The sequence below is a fragment of the Monodelphis domestica genome, chromosome 4 (assembly GCF_027887165.1).
Source record: "Monodelphis domestica isolate mMonDom1 chromosome 4, mMonDom1.pri, whole genome shotgun sequence".
Taxonomy (NCBI): domain Eukaryota; kingdom Metazoa; phylum Chordata; class Mammalia; order Didelphimorphia; family Didelphidae; genus Monodelphis; species Monodelphis domestica.
Window position 1 is genome coordinate 413,247,643 of NC_077230.1, and position 23,623 is coordinate 413,271,265.

Here is a 23,623-nt window from a genome sequence, read left to right on the forward strand (position 1 = left end):
ATTCCCTTGTTTTATAGATCAGGAAATTGGCACCCAGAGACAGGAAATAATTTGTCTGCCCTTGGGCAGGTGGTGGTAGCAATTAACAGAAACAGGATTCAAACACAGATCTTTTTATTCCAAATCTATATTATATGACACTGCCTCATAGAGCCTTGGTTTCTCCTGTGTAAGATGGAGATAGAAATTCTACTCCCTTGTTTTGTTTTGCTGGTGGTTGCTTTGAGAAAAGCATTTTTCCAACTTTAAAGCACTACAGGAACATATATTTATTATTATTAATAATGGCCACTCAAACCCCTCAGAATAAAATTCTAGAAAATCAAAACAAGATTAGAGAATTTCCTACTATCATAACATATATAACATGCTCTTTAAAATTTAAATTTAAAATTAAATTAATAAATAATTTATCTATTATATATTAATATATAATTAAATAAATTGATTAAATTTAAAAATTTAAATTTTAAATTTTAAATTCCATATTCTTTTCCTTTGTAAATGGGAGAAGTGAATTTTTCTCTCACTATGGCTTAGACTCGTTTTCTGTGCACTAAGAACTTAGGTAGAACCCCCATTTATATAGTACTTTTACTAAAAATAAGAGAGAAAAATATGTGTATAGATGTGTCACCTACTTTATGGCCTTATTTCACCAAACATCCCATTGAATCTACCCCACAGTCAGACTCTTCCTTTCTCACCTCCTACCCTGTGCAGTCAGTCTCTGTGCATTCAGAGGGCCCATCCCTGAGCCCAGGAATGGGGTCTCTCCCTCTACATTTCTTTATCTACTGAAACACCAGCTAGCCTCTCCTTTGAGGCCTTTGACACACTCACCCCCCATTTCCTTAGAGCATCTTGACTGGTTCTCCCCTTTGCCATCATCACCTTCTACCTGATGTCATGCTTGCTTGGGGTTCTTGCCCTCTAGAAGCAGGTCTACTCCTGAGTGTAGAAACTGTTTTCACCTGGGCATTCTGGGATCTGGATAGAGCAGCCCACTTGGAGAAAGCTAACTGAATAAAGCTAGCAAAAGCCTCTCCTGGTGTACTAAAAAAGAGATTATGTTCACTTTTTCCTAAACAAGTGAACTTCCAAAAAATTAAAGAAGGCTTAAAAAACAAACAAAAAACAGGGAGAAACTCCAATCCCCACAAGGTCATCTGAAATTAATCCCAATGATCAACAATTTCCCTAGGAGCCCCAAAAGGGCAATTCCTACATGCCAATAGAAGCCATGACAAATAACCAGTCAGCAGACCTGCAGGGCTCTGAGCAAACACCAGGAAGGGGACGTTGAGGACCACTTTTCTCCTCTCATCCTCCCCTCCCACAGAATAAGAAAGTCAGGTGGAGCTAACAGATGTTCCTGGAAGGCCTCTCAGGAGCAGAACAGCCCTTACAGGCCCTAGTGTGCTCCACACTGAATTTGCATCTGAAAAACTAAGAAAGTAGCATCCTTATTCCAATAGCCCCTGCTCACAGCCAGCATGTGGACAGTCGTATTTCTGGCACTCAATGCCACATGGATTCCCAAGTTTCCAAAGGTAATACTTCACCAAGAAAGCCACAAGCACACATACCTACTCAGGATTAAGGTCTCACCTAAACCAGCACTTACCTATACATTTTGAAAAGGGTCTTGCCCTAAAACTCAAACACGGTGCTCAATTCCTAGCCAAGCAGAGGGCAGCAGTCAGTTCACATCACTGGTAACCTTCCAAAACTGAGCCAAGGGAAGGATGGACTCAGGCCTCCATCAACTCAGAATATGGCTCCCTCTAGGTTCCCATCTTCTACCCTTGGTCAGGAAAAGGTGGGTTATAGAACTGGAGAGGTACAGAGGTTCTGAGAAGAAGAGGTGGTTTGGGGGAGCAGGGGAATACAGGGTGCTCTAAGGGGCTTCAAAAAGGGTGCTTCAGCGTTTGAGATCATAAATCATTTCTGAGGAAGATGAAGAGGAAAGACTTCTGCCAGGTTCCTAGAATACTGTCTATGCCTCCCCTGAATGACCATTCCAACAGGTAGCCCTCTAACCAGGTGAGAGAAGAGGCAGCAACGGCATTTGCTCATATAAGGTAGGTCAACTGAGTTTCCAAAAGCCTCTGATACAATTTCCAGAGTGCAGAAAGGGCATTAGTAGTGACTGTCCCAAAGCCCCGGCTACCTACCATCAAACTCTTGGTCACTGAAGTTCCCAGTGCAATCACAAAGCAACAAATCCTCTTCTTGATAGAGGTTTCCTTTGCATCACAAGCACAGCCCACCCCTTTCTGCCAGCATCTATCTAACGCTCCAGACACGTTATATCATGGTGCATCTTGGGGTTTGTTTTGGAGGCTAGAAGGAGAGAGTATCAGAATGGGGGGGGGGGGGGAGTGCCAAGAGAAGGGACAAGGAAGAGGACAAGTAGATGCAGCAGGCACCAGGGATGCGAAAGACAGAAGAGATGGGCACAGATAGAGACAGAGAAACTAAAAGCCATTTATTCCCTATTGGTTCACTATGGTTATAAGATAGGAAGTTTTCAGGAGATAAAATATAAATGACCAGCAGTCAAATTTTAAAAAGCTTCCATTAGAGAAATTCAGATCAAAACAATGCTCACCTCACATACATCAAATTGGTAAAGATGAAAAAAAATGGAAATAACATCAGGAGTTGTGGGAAGACAAGAGCACTACTACACTTCTGGTGGAACGGAGAATGGATCTAATCATTCTCAGAACAATTTAAAGCCATATCAACACAGGCCTGAAGTTGTTCATTACCCTCTGACTCCATGATACTCCCTTTGGGTCCCTCAAAGAAGGGCAAAGAGGGAGTCAAAGATATGAAAGAGTAGATGCCAAAATATCTAGGAGAGCATTTGGTTTTTGGTGGTAGCAAGAAACCAGAAACAAGGTGGGTCAATCGTGGAACAACTGAGCAGACTGAGGCATGTTTATGTGATGTGCTCTAAAAAACACAGACTTCAGGCACACTTGGAAGCTTGGACACAGAACAAAGTAAAGAGAACTAAGAAAACAGCACATTTCATGAGCACGATGATGTAAAGCTGAGGACTGGACACTGGACACCCTTGACCTCAGCTCAATGCACTGACCACCTTTTAGCACAAACCTCCCAGGATGACACTTAACTGCCTCCTTGCAAGTAGGCTCCAGGTGCAGAATGCAGCATCGGACACCAGGCACCATCTGGGCGTGTCCTAGCTTCATCGTACAGGGCCATAAGAGGGTTGGGGGGTGGGGGGGGGGTGTTAATATTAAGGCCAATAAATCTTTCTGCCTCAGCCACTCTCCAGCCTCTGAGACAACCTTCCAGATTCTTTAGCTTATCAAAACCTTATCAAAATATATTCCTAATTTCATCTCTATGGGGGGAGAGGGGGAGTTGGTCCTAGTAGTCAATTCAACTTTGTTTTTCAAGAAAATGTTTATTCTGTGTCCTAGTTGAGGCAAAATGGAAAGATAAACTAGATTTAGAGACCAGAAGTTGGGTTTAAATCTTGGGTGTAGCCTCAGTTTCCTCGTGTGTACAACTCAGGGAGATCTAATGAAATGTAAACTCTAAATGTCCATTTCAAAGGTGGCATCTGAAGCCTGGAGAAGCAGCGGAGGAGCAATGCAGGACAGATAGACCTGGTTGCTCCTTATTTTAAAATACTCCTCTTTCACTTAAAACCAACTTCCTCCAAGTACTGTGAGTATAATTCTTTAGTTCCTGGAGAGCACTCCCACTCCCACTGAGTACAAAATGAGTTTATGCTGAGAAGTTTATTCAGAAGGCTAATGCCAAGTCCACTGCCAGATAGGATGGCCTTGTTATTAATATATTTCTTACTACCAAGGTGATTCTGGGCAAGTCATTCCACTGCTGCCTGCCTTGGTTTCCCCAATTGTAAAATGAGAATAACAGGGTCCACCTCACCAAGATAGTTGTGATGAGCAAATAAGATCTGTAAAGCTCTTAGCACAGTAACTGGCACATAGTAGGTGCTATATAAATTTCCATTCTAGAAATTGAAACTATCACTAGTCCTTCCTCCAGAAATGAGATATTAGCCTGTCTGTAACTTCCAAACCCAGCCTTGGTCTCTTCCCCAACACACACACACACACACACACACACACCCCTCTCCCTCTTTCCAAGTCCCTTCTTTCCCCAATTGTACCATGCCTTAGATTAAAGTTCTCCATAAAACAGTTCAGCAAATGAGCTTGTGCTAAAAGGTTTCTTCGGATGGCTGAGCCCAGGTCCACTGCCAGTTATAATGACCTTGTTATTAATCATCTTTCTTAAATGGCTAAAGAACAAAAGCCAAGGATTCCTGCCTAATCTGCTTCGAAATAGATCCCATGGAAGATTCCTGAAAGCAAACCTCTACGGTGGCTTTAAAAGAAAGCTGCATAGACCTTGCTTTTTTAATTTAAAGAACCCTGATGTCACAAGTCCCTCAAGTCTTCCCCTTAACAGAGCATTTAAAACAGGCCAAAATTAGGGAGAAAGAGCCCTTCTGTCTCCCTCCCGAGCTAAGATGTACCAGTCTGACTTGGCAGCCAAACAACTTTCCACTGGCTGGAGGCTCTCCCCTCCCCCTCTTCTCCCATCCAAATGCAGCTGTAGATGCTGTTAAAGAAAGAAGGAGGCATTTCCTGTGGGTTTTTTTCCCCTTAAACAAATTTTTCCTACATTCTTGGCAAGCAGGGGAAAGGAGAGAGCAAGGGATGAAGAGGGGGTAGGGAGGAGGCCTGGCATTCCACCAAGTGAACTGTGCAGTCCTGAGCAGGGAGGAGGAGAAGAAGTGATTAACCCGTGTGCAGTCGAGCCGCCAGCTCCCAGCTCCAGCGATTCCATGAAAGGCACACAGGGGTGGCGAAACTCACTCCTCGCTCACTGTCTTTAGGAGAATGGATCTGCCAAAGGAGGCCGGATTTGGATCAAAGCTGGACCCTTTGCTTCGTAAGACAAGGCAGCAACCAAGCGGGTCCTGCTGCTGCTTCCTCCTCCTCCTCATGTTGGCCATCTCTCCCTCTCTGGAAGACACAGCCTGCTCTGTGCTGGGAATGGAGGAGAATGGCAGCCCTAGGCTGCCAACCTCTCAGTCGGAAGACATGGAACAGGGAGAGAGAGAATTTAGAACTCCAACAAAATGCAGGGGATTAACAGAGCCTTTAAAGAAACACAAAGCAGGAACAAGACTGATTGTGTTGTAGGCAAAGGGCTGCCCTAGCCCCTGATGAAGAGACATGGGAAACTGTGCTACCCCGACTGCTCCAGCAATGGAGTGTTCTGGAGACGGGGGCCAGGGCTGGAGAGCGGGCGTGATCCATTTCCAATAAATCACGCTGCTCTCGTGTTGAGACGGAAGGCACTGAAGACTTGGGATGAAGGGAGTTGCCTTTTCCGGGGTCACCAGCCTCACACACAAGGCACGGGCCTTCAGGGTTAAATCTGCACGGAGCCCATTTCATTCTCTGGCGCTTCGGAAGGCACTTGGAGATCCTGTAGCATCAACTCTCGTGCTAAGGTAAAGGTGTGGCAGTGCCAGGTAAGAGCGAATTAGAGTGAACAAAGGAAAGGCGACGGCATCCATATCAAGAAAGTCCGATCAGGATGGAGAGCGGCGGTCTAAGGGGCCGCCGCAACGCTTGGGCTTTACAAAAGAATTCACACACCAATCTTACCATGAGAATACTTTCTGCCTTCAAAAAGCTTTCCCCAGGCTTAAAAAAGGAGCCTGGATCCTACACTGAAGTATGAACTGGGGGCAACCAGTCTCTCTCATAGAATGTGCCCGAGTTTCCAAGGGAGCCCACGTCAAACTCACCCTGACTTGTTACCAAGGGGCCCCCGTGCGTGCTTGTTGGCCTGGATTTCTGGCCGGCCCAGGGATGGGCAGTCATGTGTCATGCCACCTTGCTCACGTTCCTGTCTAACCAAACAAACAGGTCTTCTGGAGAGGCATCACCTTCTCCCACTGTAAACCTGCTTTAGGCATCAGGAGATCTCTTCCGCGAGATGATCGACAGCCTCAAACCTTGGCTGCTGCGGCCCGACTCCTTGGTTTTCCTGAGTCACCAGAATGGACCAAGGCCTTGGCTGAGTCAACGTAAACATGCCACCAAACCCCTCGGGGTGGGGAGGACGGGAGGGAGTCACTGGCTAAACTTTACCCTACTTTAAAACTGAAAGGCCTCAGGGAGAAGTGAGAAAGCAGATGAACTTGTCAGCAAAGAAGTGGGTTGTGCCAATGTTCCATCAGTGTGGTGCCCACCAGCAGCTCGACCTCTCCATTTGCATCCACACAGCAAACCAGGTGGTGCCACCTTCAACCCGTGTGCTAGAGTCGGGAGGGCTGTTTAGTTTTAAACCAACCCAGGGGCTAAAGACCTGGGATCAAGGAAGTTGACCTCTCCAGGCTCACTATGTTACTCCCCCTTCAAATACTCTGTTCTAGACAAATTGTACTACTCTGGCAGAAGCAGAGAGGGAGGCCCTTTCACTCGGCTTATCTCCCACCTCTTTGCCTTTGCCAATCGTGTCCCTTCTCTTCTCACCTCTTCCTCTTACGATCCCAAGCTTCCTTCAAAATCCAGTTCAGATGCACTCTTCTCCAGAAAGGCCTTCCTGAATCTTAGTAATGACTGTTCCCTTCCTCTTCCTCAAATGATCATGTATGAACTTACTTGTTTGTGAGCGAGACCTCCCCAGGAGAATTCTCGCTCCTTGAAGGCATGAACTGCTTTGGGTTTAGGTTTGGTGTATCCCCAGAGTTTAGCCTGGCAAAAAGAGGTATGTGTGGGGTTGGACTAGATTTCCTAGTGGCCCCAAACCAGGCTAGGTTCCTCAGCCAACAGATGGTTAACATGAAAAGGAATCATTTGGGGTACAAGGAAAGCCTAAGACACTACTATACTCCTTGGGGCTCCAGAGGCAGGGAGACCCACTCTCTTAAGTCCCAGGGTTTCTACTTTCCAGAGATCTACTTTTTACAGGACGTTCAGAGAAAAAAGAAACAGAAAATACTGTGTCTTCAGAGACACCTTAGAAAACTCCCAGAACTTGGTTGAACCCAAGTAACTGTTCGTCTTTTGGGGGGAGGGTTCATGTCCTTGAATGAGGTCCCAGAAAAGTGGGGAGGGAGGAAGTGAAGAGGGCCAAATTCACTTGAATCAGAACATTCCAGGGGCGAGAAAGTGAAAGCAAGAACAAGGGAGATGGGCCCAAAGGGATCTCCCCAGGACACTGACTCTAGGTCTCCCTTACCTTGAAATGAACAGTGGGAGAGGGGACTCTTTTTTAAATTTGACCCCAAATGTAGTCCCCTGGAAGTCATCCTTCATCCATACCAAATATACACATTGACCCCTGACAACCAGCATCACCAGGGTTCAAATCCTCATTGAAACGTGATTGTCCCAAGAAATGTTGACACCCTATTTCTAGCTTACCTGAGAAGGTCGTCTGCAGAAGCTGACCTGTCCTAGCAATAATCCCACCAGCTCCAACATTACTCATCCTCAACCTGAATTTATAAAGCGATTGGACTCCGGCATCTGCTTACAAAGCTGATGATCCTTACCAAAAACAAGCAAACCAACAGAACTCACATTTCCCATCGTTTCGCCAAATTAACATTAGCAGAGTTTTCACTGGATTTTAAAGTTACTGTTGCTTGTCAATGCTAGTGTGAGAAAGATGACTCACAGGTACACTATGAATACGGATTCGTGTTATTTAAACCCTTACCTTCGGTCTTAGAATCGAGACCAAGTCGGTTCCAAGGCAGCTAGGCTGCTGGGGTTAAGTGACTTGACGGGGGTCATATAACTAGGAAGTATTTGAACCCTGGACCTCCCACGTCGAGGCACTACCCACTGGGCCAACTAGTGGTCCCTAATCTTCCGGCTCTTTAATGAAATCTGCCCAGAAAGCATTCCCAGTCAGATACAGCCAGAAGAATGCAGAGAGAGAGATGGGCACGGCCGCCCTATCACTGGACAGTCATTCTTCAAAGGGCTGGCTTTACTCGCTCAGCTTTTGGCACATAGGAGCAGGTCCAGAAATATAGCCCAACTCGATTAAGCCAGCATTAAGTTTAGAATAGGAATCTGAGCTCCTCAAAGGCAGGGCTCATGTTTTTAAAGCCTTCCTTTGTATCAACAGTGCCTGGCACACAACAGGCACTCACTACATGTGCTTGAAGCCTGGAGACGGACCACGTGCCAGGGAGATGAAGACAAAATGACCCACGTCCTGCCCGTAAGAAACTTCCATGGGCCGGAGGAGACACCAAAGACACAGAAGAAAGGAAGGATGGCCACGGAAGCTGCAAAGTCATATTAGGGGCTGAAGAGTGCTAACAATGAGGAGGTGAGCAAAGTCTGTTCAGAGGAACGACATCTGCGGCACATTTTCAAAAATAGAAAATAGGGGGTGGGTAGGTGGCACCAAGTCTAGAGTGGGGGGGAGGCAATTCCTGGGTTCAAATCTGGACTCAGACACTTCCTAGCTGAGAGACCCTAGGCAAGTCATGTAACCTCTGAGCTGATGTAATAAAGAGCCATCAAAAATTACGGACTAGGTAAAAGATGGGGTCAGATCTGTTTCAGATATGTCAGTCAACAGCTGGTTCAGGGGATGGACTGTCAAAGAGGACTAAGAATGGGCTTCGGGTTTTCTGATGTGAAGGTTTCTTAGTGGGACGATACCTCCTACTATTTTTGTTATGTTTGCGTGTTAAAATAGCTCAAATAGCTATCTAGAATCGGGCACACACATCTTCCTATATTTCTTTCTAGTTTGGAGAAAAAAAAAAAGGCTGGTTGTTGGCTGAATCTTCTGAATCTCAAAATTTGTCACTCTCACCCACATAATTTCAAAACGGCATCAGTCTAATCAGACCTGGAACTAAGGCGGAAGCCCGCCTTGGAGGAGGAGTACAGACAGGGTAGTTAGTCCCCCTCAGGAATGGGGCGATAATGGTGTTGGGGAGGGAAGCACTAAGAATGTCCCTTTTCAGTCCTTTTCCTACTTAAGGGGCGAGCCACCGTTTTGTGGAGGAGGTGGACAAACAGGGTTGGGGAGAGAAGCTGGGAAGCTGGGATTTTTAAAAATGTATTTACAGGAGGATTGTTAACAATTTCCCAAACTTTTTACAAGGCTGGGTATGAAGTATGGCTCTGCATGAGGGTATACTTGTGAACCCTTACCCATTAAATGAGTTCTGGGAGCTTGAGCCATTTCCAAATCAGGTTTAAGAAGCCAATTTTTCAAAAAAGTACTTATGAAAGACTGAAAGAATTAGCTAAACTCACAAGAGAGCTCTCATGCTAATATTCTGCATAGAGAAAACACTCCAAAAGTCCCAACCAGACCCCCCTCCCCAACGCAGCTGCAATAGGTTTCAGGTTCAAAGTTTAAAATGGCCTTTTCCTTTCAAAATGCATCATTTTTACAGCAAATGCGGGCAACTAATAAAACAAGCTCTGTATATAAAAAGAAATAAAGGCCCCATACTACATCTGTGCAATACCCTTGGTGCCCTTCTCCCTTCTCCAAGGGACGATATCAAGTTCTCGGCCAGCCCACCCCCACCAGTAGGGCTGCTTCTGGAGACTGCTTAGCTCCAAGGTTGAGTGACTCAAGAAATATTGGAAAATCACTGTCTTAGAAAAGCTAGAATAAAGGGGTGGCTGGTGGCTCAGGGGATACAGAGCCAGGTCTGGAGATGAGAGGTCCTGGGTTTAAATCCGACCTCAGATATTTCCTAGCTGTGTGACCCTGGGCAAGTCACTTGACCCCCATTGCCTAGCCCTAACTACTCTCTTGCCTTGAACCCAATACTCAGTACCAATTCTAAGACAAAAGGTAAGAATTAAAAAAAAAAAATTTAAGGTGTGGCTAGAATACATCTTCTGCTGAGCTAGCCCCCAGAAGCCACTGCTCAGGGTGCTCATTCTTTCCTAGGAACCTTTCTGTGTCCATCCGTCCCATCTCCCCTCCCCCCATGGCTTTACATCAGGACTTTGTTATAAAACAAAGGTCATCGAGGAATGACTGGATGGCTATCAAAAATGATGGAGGACCCAGTTTCAGAGAAACCTGGGAAGAACTATGTAAATGGATGGCAAGTGAAGGGAATAGAACCAACAAGGTGATTTGTACAAAAACAACAATTTAAGACGTTGGGAGACTACAGACCCACGGTGATTCCAAAGCTACCCGCCTCTTGACAGGTGGATTCTGGATTCAGAACAAGACATTCTTTTTGGACCTGCCCAATGAGGAAATGTTTTCATTCATATATATATATATATATGCTTAGTACAGGGATTTTATTTTTCTTTTTTCCCCTCGGTGTAGGGTTGGGAAGGAGAGAAATAATGTGTTGTTAAATGAAAAACATTTAATTTTTTTTAATGGGGATCAGCAGAGGATAAAGTGACCCATTTGAGTGAAATATATTCATTCAGTCTTTCCTATGGCAAGGACAGAATTGGATGGGTGCTGCTAGGGTTCGAATTCTTGCCAAAACACCTACCAAATGTGCTACTTGTGACAAGTTTTTATTAAGTACCAACTATGTGCCAGGAACAAAAAACAAACTGAAAAGTTACTGTCCTCAAAACCCCATCCTCCTCCTATTGAAAGAAGAAATCACACCACGTACGCAGAAAAGTAAATACAAAATAAATTTGCAGGGTGAAGGGGCCTGGTATAGGAAGTGTTAGTCAAAACTTGAAGAATTACAGCACATACACCAATGATGTGGTCCAGTCAATAGCCTCCCTGGTTAATGGATACAGGCTACTGGAAGCTAGCCCCATAGGCATCCCAAACATCCCAACATTTCCACAACAGAACTTGTTATCTTTCCTCCCAAAACTCTCATCTCTTCTTAAATTCCCTCTTACTGTCCACCTTTCTCAGTGCAAAACTTCAGGCATCCCAGACTCTCCTGAACTCACGCCACATGCTCAAACTGGTGCCATCTTGTTTTTTCCCTCACAACATCTTTACTATGCAGCTAACATCTCCATGCAGGCCCTCATCATTGCACACTTGGACTACTGCAGAAGCCTTCTGCCTACAGCCTACCTCTGCTCCAATCCATCCTCCATCCAGCACCCCTTCCTCAAACTCCAAGCACTTCTAGGCCAAACAGAAGATGCTCTATTCGGCATTCCAAGCCTTCAACAACTCTGTCCCTCCCTCCCATTCCTGTCTTCTTGCACGTTGACCCCTCGGCATCCCTGGCAGATGTAACAACATCTGGCCTTCTTGTTACTCCACACACAGCATCCATCACCCAACTCATCTCCATCCCAGGCCTGGAATGCTCTCCCTCCTCTCATCTCCATCTCCCTGACCAAAATTGTGCTTCAGGAAGCTCATGCCCTCTCTCCATTCTCCCTCTTCCTTCTGAAACTACTTTCCCTTCACCCAGTCCATATATCTGGTGTGCACAGAGTTATTTTCACCTTCTTTCTTTCACCTTCTTTCAAAGAGGGGAGCTCTTTGAGGCATGGGTTTCCTTGTCATAGCTCCCGGGGGCCTACCTACATACAAAAGGGGCTTAATAAATGCTTATTTTCTGATTCCCTGAAAGGCCAACTCTATAGAAGAGGGAGATTCCTTTGGACAAGGAGCAGAGATGTATTCTGTCCACAGAAACCAGCTTTTCTCATAAAAGCTGATGATTATCCTCTGCAAGCATAAACTGTGCAGCTGGGTCAGAGGCAGGAACGGTCATCAGGATAGCTGCGGCCATCAAAGACGTGTCTATGCATATGTATGAATGCATATAGCCATGTATGTGTATGCATATGGTGGCTAACTTTTGGTGGCCTTAATCTTATGTTTCCCTAATATGGGTGGCTATGCTTAGTTTGTTCTGTGAAAAACGAGGCACACACCCTCCTTTTTATTGGCAAATCTCAGTGGTAGTAGCCAGATGGGTTTGAGTTTACCAGGCAGTAATATCCACATGCAGATAAATACCCAGACAAAGCTGAAGTGTTTATCCCTGGTGTGTGGGTATTACTGCCAACTCCTCCGATACTCCCAGCTGTTATCACCATTATTTTGTGTTACTAAACTAAATGCCACAAACTTTCAAACTGTCAGTAATTATGACAATAGCGCTTTCCCCCTTTCTTCTTTCTCTCTCTCTTCTCTCAGTCTCTCTCTCTCTTCCTATTCTGTTTTTCCATCCCTTCTGTCTCTGTTCTCTGCCTCTTTTGCTGTCCTCTCTCCCTTTTCTCGTTCCCTCTTTTTTCTCCTTCTCTCCCTCCCTTCTTCCCTCTCCCCCTTTTCTGTCTCTTTCCCTTTCTCCCTCCCTCCTTCCTTCCTTCTCTCCGCCCCCTTTCTGTCTCTCTTTTCCTATTTCCTTCCCACCTTTCTCTGTCTCCCCCCACGCCACAGGGTTCAGAGTCCTGTTGGGGCTGAGCAGAAGCTCTGCAGGGTCTGAGACCCAGGCCGCCAGGATCCTCGGCCCCCCAGGGCCCTCCTCAGAGAAGCAGCTCTCCCCCTTTCTCTGTGAGGGAGCTGTGCCATCTCTGCTCCCGCTCCTGGCCGGCCATGGCCTGACTGCCCGCACACTGTACCTGCCGATCCATTTTGCCCTTGCTTCCTCTCCTACCCTGAGGTCTGTGTGTGGAGTGAAGGGAACTCGGCCAATTCAATGCAGGAGCAGGTGGCTGCCAGGTGGGCTCCTGCGAAGAGGATTTGAAATTTCCTCTCTGCGAAGCTTCCCGTCTTTAGAGAGAGCCTGTAGTTATATGGCAGGTGCTGCTATGCCATATGCTTCAGTTAAGCCACACCAAGTACCTCTCTGGTCTATGGGAAAAAAACGCACACCCACCACCCTTTCCATGGCCGTAGCTCAGGGCCAGCACTTGTGGGGTGGCTCTTCAAGAAAAGCTACCCAGGACATTAAAAACACACCTGGGCCTACACTGGCCTCGGGCAGGAAAGGAAGAAGAAATGAAAGGGTGCTCTGGAAAACCGCCCCCCTTCCTGTGTCCAAGACCCCAGGCCCACTGGGCAGGCCAGGAGCTGCTCTGTCAAAGGGGCGGGAGGAGTTTATTAGATGGGGAAGGCCTAGAAACAGGCCACTTTCTCCCTCCTGTCCTTTCCTTCACCCCTCATCGGGGCCCTTCCTTTTGAGATAAATATCTTGCACAAACAAAATTACCTCTGATTGCAACAGCTGAACTTCTGAAAGAATTGAAAAGCAGCCCTGATGACTACTGGGAGTGGGTTGCTACAGACACAAACACAAGAGAGCAGCCGAGATAAACAAGTTTAATTAAAGGCACTTCTGCAGAACCAATTTTCTCTTTTGTACCCAACTCCCAATATGTGTCTTAAATTTCTGACACATACATTATCCCCAGCTGGATCCAGTGACGGCGTCGACGAAAGGGATGTGCTGGAACCTGGGAGGTGGGAGCCCCAAGACCAGGACTGAAAGGCCAGACCGTGGAAAGGAGAACAACAGAAAATGGAGATCTGGTGAGGGCTGGGCTTTGGGCTTTCAAGTCTCCTCCAACAACCAGCATCCCAGGGGGAAGCATGGGGTCAAAATGACTTCCTGAAATCAGGGAATCACAAAAATAGGCAAGAGAACGCTGAGATCTCCAATCGCATTAATTCATTCAAAGGAAGGGAGAAAGGATGACGACCGGCTTTGAAACAGATGAAACTCCCACTTCCCTTTCCAAACCATCCAGCAATCCAGTGTTTCTGGTTAGCCCCGGGTGTCCAGTGTCCCTGGCCACCGCCTCCCCCTCCTAGGCACACGGGGCCTGTAAAAATTCCTCCCCTGATCTGCACCGGGGAAGGTCACTCCCAAAGGGCACGGCTGCAAGCCAGAGAGTTGTCCAGTCGCGCTGCACTGCGGGGAGGGCAGGGGAGGCTCAGGAACGCAATTATAAGTTTCTCCAGTCTAGCCAGGAGGCTGGAAGCCCAGACTGTGGCTGTTCCATCCTCCCAGCGGCCTCCCTTCTCCCACTTTCCTCCGCCCTGTGTCCGCCCGCCTCCTTGGTCATGCTGCAAGCATTCTTAAAGCCACAGCAATGTGTCTGTTACGGGGAAGAAAGGAGGCTTTCCCTCCTTTGTCACCCGCCCTGGTGACCCCGGAGATCCAGAGCTGCGCTTATAGAAGGCCAGCCGGTGGCCTCACACAGAATCCTCCGGCAATCCTACCTGCGTAATGACCCATTCAAGTGGTTCAGGCCTGATGCTTGGCCTGAACTATGTCTCTCTGTCTAGTAGCCAGAGCTCTCCTCAACAGTCTGCCAGTCCCTCATCGATGAAATGGCAGGATCTCTCTTCAGGGAAATGCCAAAGAATATTCTTTTTAAGCACCTGCCAGCCCAAGCAAAGCTGGTCCATGAACCCATGGGGTGTGCCTGAACGTCTACTACAGGGAAGCCCCAGCCCCACACAGTTCTGGAGGCGAATCTACCAGGAGGCCCTTCCCGGGCAGGAGTCCTGTCCCTTTGCCTGCAGAGGGTTTGGGGCACGGCTCTGCCTGCTGCTTTCCGAACTGGACAGCCCTTTTCTGCTCCCTTCTTCCGGGAGGTTGCCAAGAGCCCTCATCCTCAGCGGGAAGTCACTCTGGCTCTTGGTGCCCAGGGGAGCAAAGGAACGTCCTCAAAGAAAGCTTTAAAGTCCACAAATGGAAAAGCCATCAGGTTCGGAAAAGACCAAACACGCAGAATTCGGGCCATCCTCACCTCTCTTCCCATTAGGCGCAAACGCCTCATAAGCTCATGAACTCGCACTAAGGACAGAAACAGAGCCCCGCAGGACCCTCCATGGACCTGCTGGATGGAGGCCCCCAGCCCCTGCGGCCAGGCCTCTGCTAGCCCAGGGCTCTCCTGAAAGGCGCAGGCCCCTCCAGTCTGCTCAGAGGAGGCCCCCGGCCCCTGCGGCCAGGCCTCTGCTAGCCCAGGGCTCTCCTGAAAGGCGCAGGCCCTTCTAGTCTGCTCTGAGGAGGCCCCCGGCCCCTGCGGCCAGGCCTCTGCTAGTCCAGGGCTCTCCTGAAAGGCGCAGGCCCCTCCAGTCTGCTCAGAGGAGGCCCCCGGCCCCTGCGGCCAGGCCTCTGCTAGCCCAGGGCTCTCCTGAAAGGCGCAGGCCCTTCTAGTCTGCTCAGAGGAGGCCCCCGGCCCCTGCGGCCAGGCCTCTGCTAGTCCAGGGCTCTCCTGAAAGGCGCAGGCCCCTCCAGTCTGCTCAGAGGAGGCCCCCGGCCCCTGCGGCCAGGCCTCTGCTAGCCCAGGGCTCTCCTGAAAGGCGCAGGCCCTTCTAGTCTGCTCAGAGGAGGCCCCCGGCCCCTGCGGCCAGGCCTCTGCTAGTCCAGGGCTCTCCTGAAAGGCGCAGGCCCCTCCAGTCTGCTCAGAGGAGGCCCCCGGCCCCTGCGGCCAGGCCTCTGCTAGCCCAGGGCTCTCCTGAAAGGCGCAGGCCCTTCCAGTCTGCTCTGAGGAGGCCCCCGGCCCCTGCGGCCAGGCCTCTGCTAGCCCAGGGCTCTCCTGAAAGGCGCAGGCCCTTCCAGTCTGCTCTGAGGAGGCCCCCGGCCCCTGCGGCCAGGCCTCTGCTAGCCCAGGGCTCTCCTGAAAGGCGCAGGCCCTTCCAGTCTGCTCAGAGGAGGCCCCCGGCCCCTGCGGCCAGGCCTCTGCTAGCCCAGGGCTCTCCTGAAAGGCGCAGGCCCTTCTAGTCTGCTCAGAGGAGGCCCCCGGCCCCTGCGGCCAGGCCTCTGCTAGTCCAGGGCTCTCCTGAAAGGCGCAGGCCCTTCTAGTCTGCTCAGAGGAGGCCCCCGGCCCCTGCGGCCAGGCCTCTGCTAGTCCAGGGCTCTCCTGAAAGGCGCAGGCCCCTCCAGTCTGCTCAGAGGAGGCCCCCGGCCCCTGCGGCCAGGCCTCTGCTAGCCCAGGGCTCTCCTGAAAGGCGCAGGCCCTTCTAGTCTGCTCAGAGGAGGCCCCCGGCCCCTGCGGCCAGGCCTCTGCTAGTCCAGGGCTCTCCTGAAAGGCGCAGGCCCCTCCAGTCTGCTCAGAGGAGGCCCCCGGCCCCTGCGGCCAGGCCTCTGCTAGCCCAGGGCTCTCCTGAAAGGCGCAGGCCCTTCCAGTCTGCTCTGAGGAGGCCCCCGGCCCCTGCGGCCAGGCCTCTGCTAGCCCAGGGCTCTCCTGAAAGGCGCAGGCCCTTCCAGTCTGCTCTGAGGAGGCCCCCGGCCCCTGCGGCCAGGCCTCTGCTAGCCCAGGGCTCTCCTGAAAGGCGCAGGCCCTTCCAGTCTGCTCTGAGGAGGCCCCCGGCCCCTGTGGCCAGGCCTCTGCTAGCCCAGGGCTCTCCTGAAAGGTGCAGGCCCTTCCAGTCTGCTCAGGGGAACAGCTCTACGAAGCCCAGGGGCCACTGAGCCCCAGACGCTGTTTGCCTCTGCACGCTCCAGAGCCTCCTCATCTTTGTTGACTGGGGATTGGGAAGAGACACTCCATCTTTGAGGACCAGCAAGGCTGACGGGCGGGGCAGGCCGGGCAGGGTCGGGCATCCAGCCCCAGCAGGGCTGCTCAGCCACAGAAACCAGATGCCCTCTTACAGAGCTGAGGAGGTTTTAGTGGCAGAAATGCCCCGAACGCCCCCACTGCGCTGCCTCCCTCCCTCGCAGTCAGGCCTGGTCCTTTAAGAGGAAGAAGGCCCTCCACAGACAGATAGCTTCAGAGAGACCCAAGTCCTAAAGGCGTTGTACATGCCAACCAAAGGAAGTGATTAAAAATGCATGCAGGCTGAGAGATACAGAAACCTGCAAGGGCGCGTCGGCGCGTCCGTGAAGCTCTCCTCGGCCCGCGTCAGCATTTTCTGAGGCTTCAGAGTACCAGGCTCATGGGAAGTGGTTAGGGCACGAACTCGACTCTCCCCCAGAATGGAGCCCCTCGGAACAGCTAACAGGAAACTTCTCGTTACCGAAGAGCCTCTTCTCTTCCAGGACGTGAGGAGTGGGCAGAGGGCAGCCCTGAGCTTCTCGGCATCTCCCTCCGGGCCCTGGGCATGGCGAGCGTGCCGCTGTGCAGCCCCTGGGAACGAAGGCAGCTGCCCCCGTGCCCACCTCAGTCTCCAACGCCCAGAGAAGCGAGCCCATGAGCCTTCCAAACGGAGCTTCGGCGGGAGCCGGGTGGCGGGAGCAGGCAGGGGCAAGGGCCAGGCTCTTGCTTCAGAAGGTGCCGCTTGTCCTCCAAAAGGAACATTTCCCCACAGAGACACGAGGCCAGCAGGCCCCGGGCAAGTCCTTCTGCACACTCCATTCAAAGAGAACGCAGGTTCTGTGCTTCGATGGGGTGCGCTGGGCGAAGATGGGGTGGCAGAGATAGTTTTAGAGTACCTGAACATTGGCACAGCCCTTGATGAACCTTATCATCTGTGTGGAGCACTCAGCTCAAGCCCGGGACCTGGAGTCTGAGGGCCTGGGTTCAAATCCTCACTCTACTTACCGCTGCTGTGTCCCTGAACGAGTTCTGCCATCCCTGGGCCTCCGCTTAGCCTCCTCTGCAGGACCTGCGGGGCTTGTACCCTCCTCGGGGACGACTCTCCCAGCCCCATCAGGCTGGCACCACTGCCGTCACTCTCCTCATTTTACAGGTGAGGACCCTAAGCTAAGTCGGAGTGAGAGAGACGGAAGCGGCTGAAGTTCCAGCCACCCCGAGTTGTCCCATTCAGCGTCAGTTCCCCACCGGCGGAGTTTGGGGACCTGGACTAAAGTAGGGATGAGGGGCCTATAAATTAGCCCAACTGTTCTGGAAAAAAATGTGAAAAGGTCACTAAACTCTACAGCCCCTTTGACCCAGAGGTAAATATACCCCAAGGAGGTCAAGGACAGAGGAAAGATTTATTTAGAGCCATTCCTTTTTGTTACGGCTCAAGACTGGAAACTGCAGGGTGCCCGGCAGCTGGGGGAGGCGGGGGATCAAATGGTGGTCTTCACATGCAAGGGGATGTTATTGTAAAATGATGGACGAGGAACCAATGCGGGGTGAAGTGAGCACAACGCGCAGGAAGGAGAGCCGGGGGGCTGTCAGACCTCTGATCGCCGCTGACCCTTCCACAAGCAGAGCGGCCTGTGGGACCGGACAGAGCCACGGGCACGGCTGGCTTGCTTCACCTCATCCTACACAAGCCTTTTTAATAGAACAGAAATCTATTTTAGGAAGGTTCATAGAGAAGGGAGGGCAATGCTTAAAAAAAAAAGCTTCAATTAAACACTTATTTGTGAGAAATGAATAAATAAAAAGAGTTTAACCAGGGGTCCAACTCGAGGTGGAGTCAAGTCCAGTTTAAAAAAAAAGAACCTCACTCACAGGTCTGATAAACTACTGTACAGGCTGCCCAAAGATCAGTGTCGTGTTAAATTATTTCACCCCCAAACACTTCGCATGGCACTAAGACTTCTGGGCACCCAAGAAGGATGGAATCGGACTGAAATCTTGTTGAAGGTTGTTCTTGTCCTCCCCAAACCCGCTGCCCTATTTTTGCGACAGTCCTGTGAAAGTGACCCCTGATCTCTGCCCTTCAGAAGTCCCCTCCCCCCAGAATGCCCCGTCTACCCATCTAAGACCCCCCAACACACAATTCCAAACTACTCTAGACCCCAGCTTGTCAACAAAACCCGGCCACGGTCAAAGCTGATGGGGACTAGAACCCGGTACCCCAAGTGTATTCTAACACGCAACCCGCCAGGGCCAATCTGAGGTGCGCAGGTCTTGGGGGCATGCTCCACGCCAACACTTTTCTCCAGGATTTCTGACATCTAATCTGTGGTCACTCCGTCTTGCAGCACTTTGTAAAAAAGGAAATCCTCTGGTTGCCACGGCAGCAGATAGGACTCTTCAGGGTGCTACACTCCTCCCATCTATCCTCTTGAGGGAAGGGGAAAGGGAAGGAGGTGTCTCAGAGGCCAAGAGCACCTGGAGGGCCTCACCTCATTCCCAAGGGAGCCCCCCTAAGGGACTTCCCCCAACTTGAGTCTCCTCCTGCCCCTCAACTAAAACCAGGGACAAATGGCCAAGCCCAGGGGCCGCCCACTGCTTCAGAGCGGAGTCCTCCCATCCCTGAGCTTCTTTGGCATGCCAAAGCCCCTGTGCATGTGTGTGTGCCTATACAAAGAGGGGAGGGATGAGCCAGAAGGGGAGGGTGGGGGCTGTACCCCTAGGGGAAAGGGATAAAATGCAGGAGTGCGCTTATATGCATAGACAGAGTGAATGTGTGTGTAAAAACCTGCATATGGGCGGAGGGCGTGTGTGTGTGTGTGTGTGTGTGTGTGTGTGTGTGCGCGCGCGCGGGGGAGAGAGGGATAGGAAAGCAAAAGTGGGTGTGAGTGGGCATGCTCCAAAGGGCTGATGGCGTCTTGGTTTAGCTGCACCCTCAGATGGGACTTTTCACCACCCCACGCCCATCCTGGCAGCCAGTCCAAATGCCCAGAGCTCTTAGATTCTGACCACAACACGCACATACATTCTAGAACTTCATGAAATTTTGCTCTAATCAACCTCTGATGGCAACTAATGTCCTTGGCACCATGAGGTAAGGAGACCTGTTCTTGGCATCTGAAAGTCCTACTTCAAGCTCCCCTCTGATCGTGGGCACCAAGTCACTCGAGCTCTCATCTATAAGATGGGGTACTTGTGGTACCGAGCCTTCACAGTTGGGCTGCTCGAGAGGATCAAAGGGAAGGCTTGCTCGCCTGAACGTCACATGGCGACATTAAAGTCATGTGCCATTTTTCTGATCCAGCTCCTCAAAAAGAGTTCAGAGATGGGTTCCACTTTGCCCATCTACTCTTTCCCCCTTTCAGAAGAAAAAGACCCTGTTTCTGCCAATCCCAATTCAGGGAATTTCTTTCTTCCCGTTTTCTCCCTCTCACACATAATGTTTCTCAGTTGTACCTTGTAGATGGTCAGTCATTTTTCAATCCTATCTGACTCTTCATAACTCCATTTGGGGTATTCTTGGGAAAGATGCAGAGTGGTTGGCCATTTCCCTCTCTAGTTCATTTTACAGATGAGGAAACTGAGGCCAACAGAGTACAGTAACTTGCCCAGGGTCACACAGCTAGGGAGTATCTGAAGCCAGATTTAAACTCATGTCTGACTCCAGGCCCAGCACTCTATCCTGCACTGCACCACTTAGCTGCCCCCGGACACTTGGGTGAGGATCATGTTCTAAAGAGCCTGATTTTCCCTCTTGTAATTTCTTTTAGAAAAGGAGAATCGTTTTTATTATATTTTTCTCTACAAAATGTTGGGGCAGACATGGAAGGATAGAAAGTCATAGTTTATAAGAAACGCAGAACTTGCTTTTAATATTGTTTCATGGAACTATTAGAGGTCAAATTGTTACTGATGCTAAAGAAAGACCCGGCCAGCTTATAATTCCAACGTTATTCCCGAAAACCCAATGTCTTCCCTTCCCCAAGAAGCCCTGTTGCCCCAACTACACAAAAACAGCCAAAAGCCTGCAGCTTCATCTGGCAACGGATCAAGCAGGCCTATCGGGCTCCTGCTTTTTGAGGCATCCATCCGGTCTACTCTCCTGGACATCCCCAATCATTTTTCATTTGAAAGAAACCACTCTACCGCGAGAGGCTGTATAGCACTCTCCTTAAATGCGCTCATGATAAAGACATGCGATGGTAAAATCTCCCCCCAAAAAACTAGTTTTCCGTTTAAATGGCAAATTTGCCAACCCTGGGGCCCAGAAGTATCCTTTTTAGTAGAAGAATAACTAGGAACCTTCCCCTTCAGACAGAGTGGAGTCTTTAGGCACTTCTCTGAATTTTAATGAGCAGAGAGCATCCAGCCTCGAATCTCACTTCCATACAACAACACAGGATGAATTAAATGAAGAGAGCTAGGCTAGAAAGTTTCATTCTCATTTGCCTCTGCTAACTGACTTCACCAAGAAGACATCCTCTAGCGACAAGCCTTCATCAGCCTATTTTTGGGAAAGAGGGCTATTTAAATAAGCTATCTCTCAGACCAAAATGGGAAAAAACCTCCCAATCCTCACATGACAAAACAAACTATGACTTGGCCAACATAGAAAGCAGAAGGGTGGCAGGGGAGCTCAGTGAGATATTCTGCTCTGGGCAGAATTGGCATACAGTAAAGTTTCAGAGGCTAAATTTTTCATGTCATATACTTGAATCTTTTTTTAAAGCCCTTACTTTCCGCTTAGTACCAATTCTAAAACAGACGACTTGCAAGAGCTAGGCAACTGGGGTAAAGTGACTTACCCAGGGTCACATAGCTAGGAAGTATCTGAGGCCAAATTTGAACCCAGGTCCTCCCAACTCTAAGCCTGGTACTTTTCCCATTGTGATATCTTGCTATGTTTAAATTTAAAAAGCCTTTTATTGAAAGCTTGAGTGATATCAATCATCTCCTTGATTTATCCTTTTTTTTTTTTAATTCTCTGAAGTTCTCATTTTCCATGCAGGTTCCCACAAGATGAGGGCCATCTTCTTGTGTAAGGCTACTGAGCATCACTGTTCCCAATTCTCCCTCCCATCCCTGAAGTTTAAATGAACAACACCTACACTTGGGCATAAAAATTCCCAAACCTCTAGTCAACAGGAAAAGAAAAATGATAGGTTTGACCTCCTTCAACATTATGGGCCTTGGAAAGTTCCCACCCAGACTTCTGTTAGAGTTTCTAGTGAAGTGATACAAACTGATAATAACACTTCATTATTCCAGTCACTCGGGGAAAACGGGGACCCTCCATCAGCTACTGTCCAAACCTTTGTTTGGGGATCCCACCTGCCCTTCCCCCACCACCCCCAACCAGGCACCCAAGCAGGGCATGAGGTCCAGTTGCCTGGATCATCTGCAAATAGACATTGCCAGTCACACTTCCTTCGGGACCCAGGAAGAACACAGATCCCACAAAACCTAGCAGCGAAAACAGAACAAGAGATCTACGGGGACTAAACAAGGAAGATGACAGGAGGGACATTCATCTGAAAAACTCTGTTAAAAATGCACTGGTCTCATTAATAATTTTAAACTTCTTCTTTGAATTGTGGAATATTTGAGGATTTCATCCATATTTGCATTCTACACTCACTATTCTTAGCATTTTTGTCTGGGTGATGAAGGTATTTAAACCTTTTACAAATAAAAACTAAGGCTGACCAAAATACACTATGAAGCACGATGTATTTTTCATTAAAGAACTCATTTTCCCGGGGGCTCAGAAGACCTAGGAATTCCTAATAACCAACATCTCCCTTCCTAAATCTACATAGAAAATGGCGGGAAGGAGAGCCCAGATTCGTGTATTATAACAGTAAGGGTAAAAGGACACTTGACAAACAGACTTTGAAAGTTGGTAAAAGCAGCTCATTTCCCCAAAGGCCAGTGAGGTAATCGTGTAACAGGGCACAATGGAGAGGGAAGCCATAAGCTCTCCTTAGAAAGGTTCAATCTCCTCCCCGGGACCCCCTCCCCCAGGAGCCAAATTGAAAATCTACCCTTCAGTCTTAAAACAAAGTTCCCAATGGCACCCCAAAATCTCGTGGGGAAAACTCTTGTCACCTCTGGGCTCTGACTGCTCCCATGGTGACATAACAAATGCCTTTAGAGCGGAAAGTGAAGCTGGCCTGTGTATTCAGGTGCTTTTCCTGCACATCTGATTATTTTTACTACTGCCACTAAGATTTCACTGATTTAAGACCCAGGGGCCTCCCACCACATGGCAGCCCCCTGTGAAGAATAACACCATTAACATCTAAAGAGAAGCAGACACACTCAAGAGAACCCTCGTCAGGGCACACCAAGACCAGAAATATGTTTTCCACTCGGACGCCAATATATCTGTCCAAGGACAGGCACCCAAGCAAATGGCATCGTCTGAATAAAAACAGCAAAAAGTGAGACTTACCTGTTCCAAGGTCCAGAGAAGAAATGAGTGGAAACATGGAAAAAAAGAGAAAAAAGGAACCATTAGACTAAAAGTACATTGGCGTAATAGAACTAGCAAACATTTTGGATTCGGGGAGTAGTTCTCTCTTAACAACCAGAGCAAGAAGGGTGTGAGTTCCCATTCTCTAACACCACCGAGCCCATCCACCTTATTAGCCAATAAAGCCAATGCGGGATCAATGGTAATCAAGCACGCCATTTTTTAGAAAGGATGAAGTGTGCACATATGGTGATTGTCTCCGAGTTCTATTGGGGGTAAATGTCATCATGCAAAGTCCATTCTGTCAGAAGGCTTCAGGGGAACCGAGTCCTAGATAGCTCACCCCACGAGGACAAAGAACTCCCTTTAATAGTGATTCTTTTCAACAGACTCTTGGCTCTCTTCAAACCAGCTACTTATGGCTACTAAGTAAATAAAATGATTTCTCCAAGCACTGTGACTTCCCAGGTCTCATTCTGTCTCCTCAGAGCTCACGAAAACTGAACTTTCATGCTACTGAAGTACTAAAGGCAACTGGGGGAAAAGGAAAGCCAGTGCCCAGCGTGCCCCCCGAAAGCGTGAAGGAAGCACCTGGAATAAGCCAGGCTTGGCAGTTCTTCCACTGAATCCCCTTTAGTGGGTAATAAACAGCTCTGTTTGTAAT

General features: G+C 49.1%; 1 protein-coding gene and 1 long non-coding RNA gene across 2 annotated transcripts in view; one reads left to right on the top strand and one right to left on the bottom strand.

The window, feature by feature from the left end:
- SKI (SKI proto-oncogene) overlaps positions 1-23,623 on the bottom strand; it is a 143,238-nt gene that overhangs the window by 63,643 nt on the left and 55,972 nt on the right.
- Positions 3,612-23,623, top strand: LOC130453923 (uncharacterized). Its single transcript, XR_008911592.1, has 3 exons — positions 3,612-3,711; positions 8,179-8,385; positions 21,493-23,623. It is a non-coding gene; the product is annotated as an uncharacterized LOC130453923 (long non-coding RNA).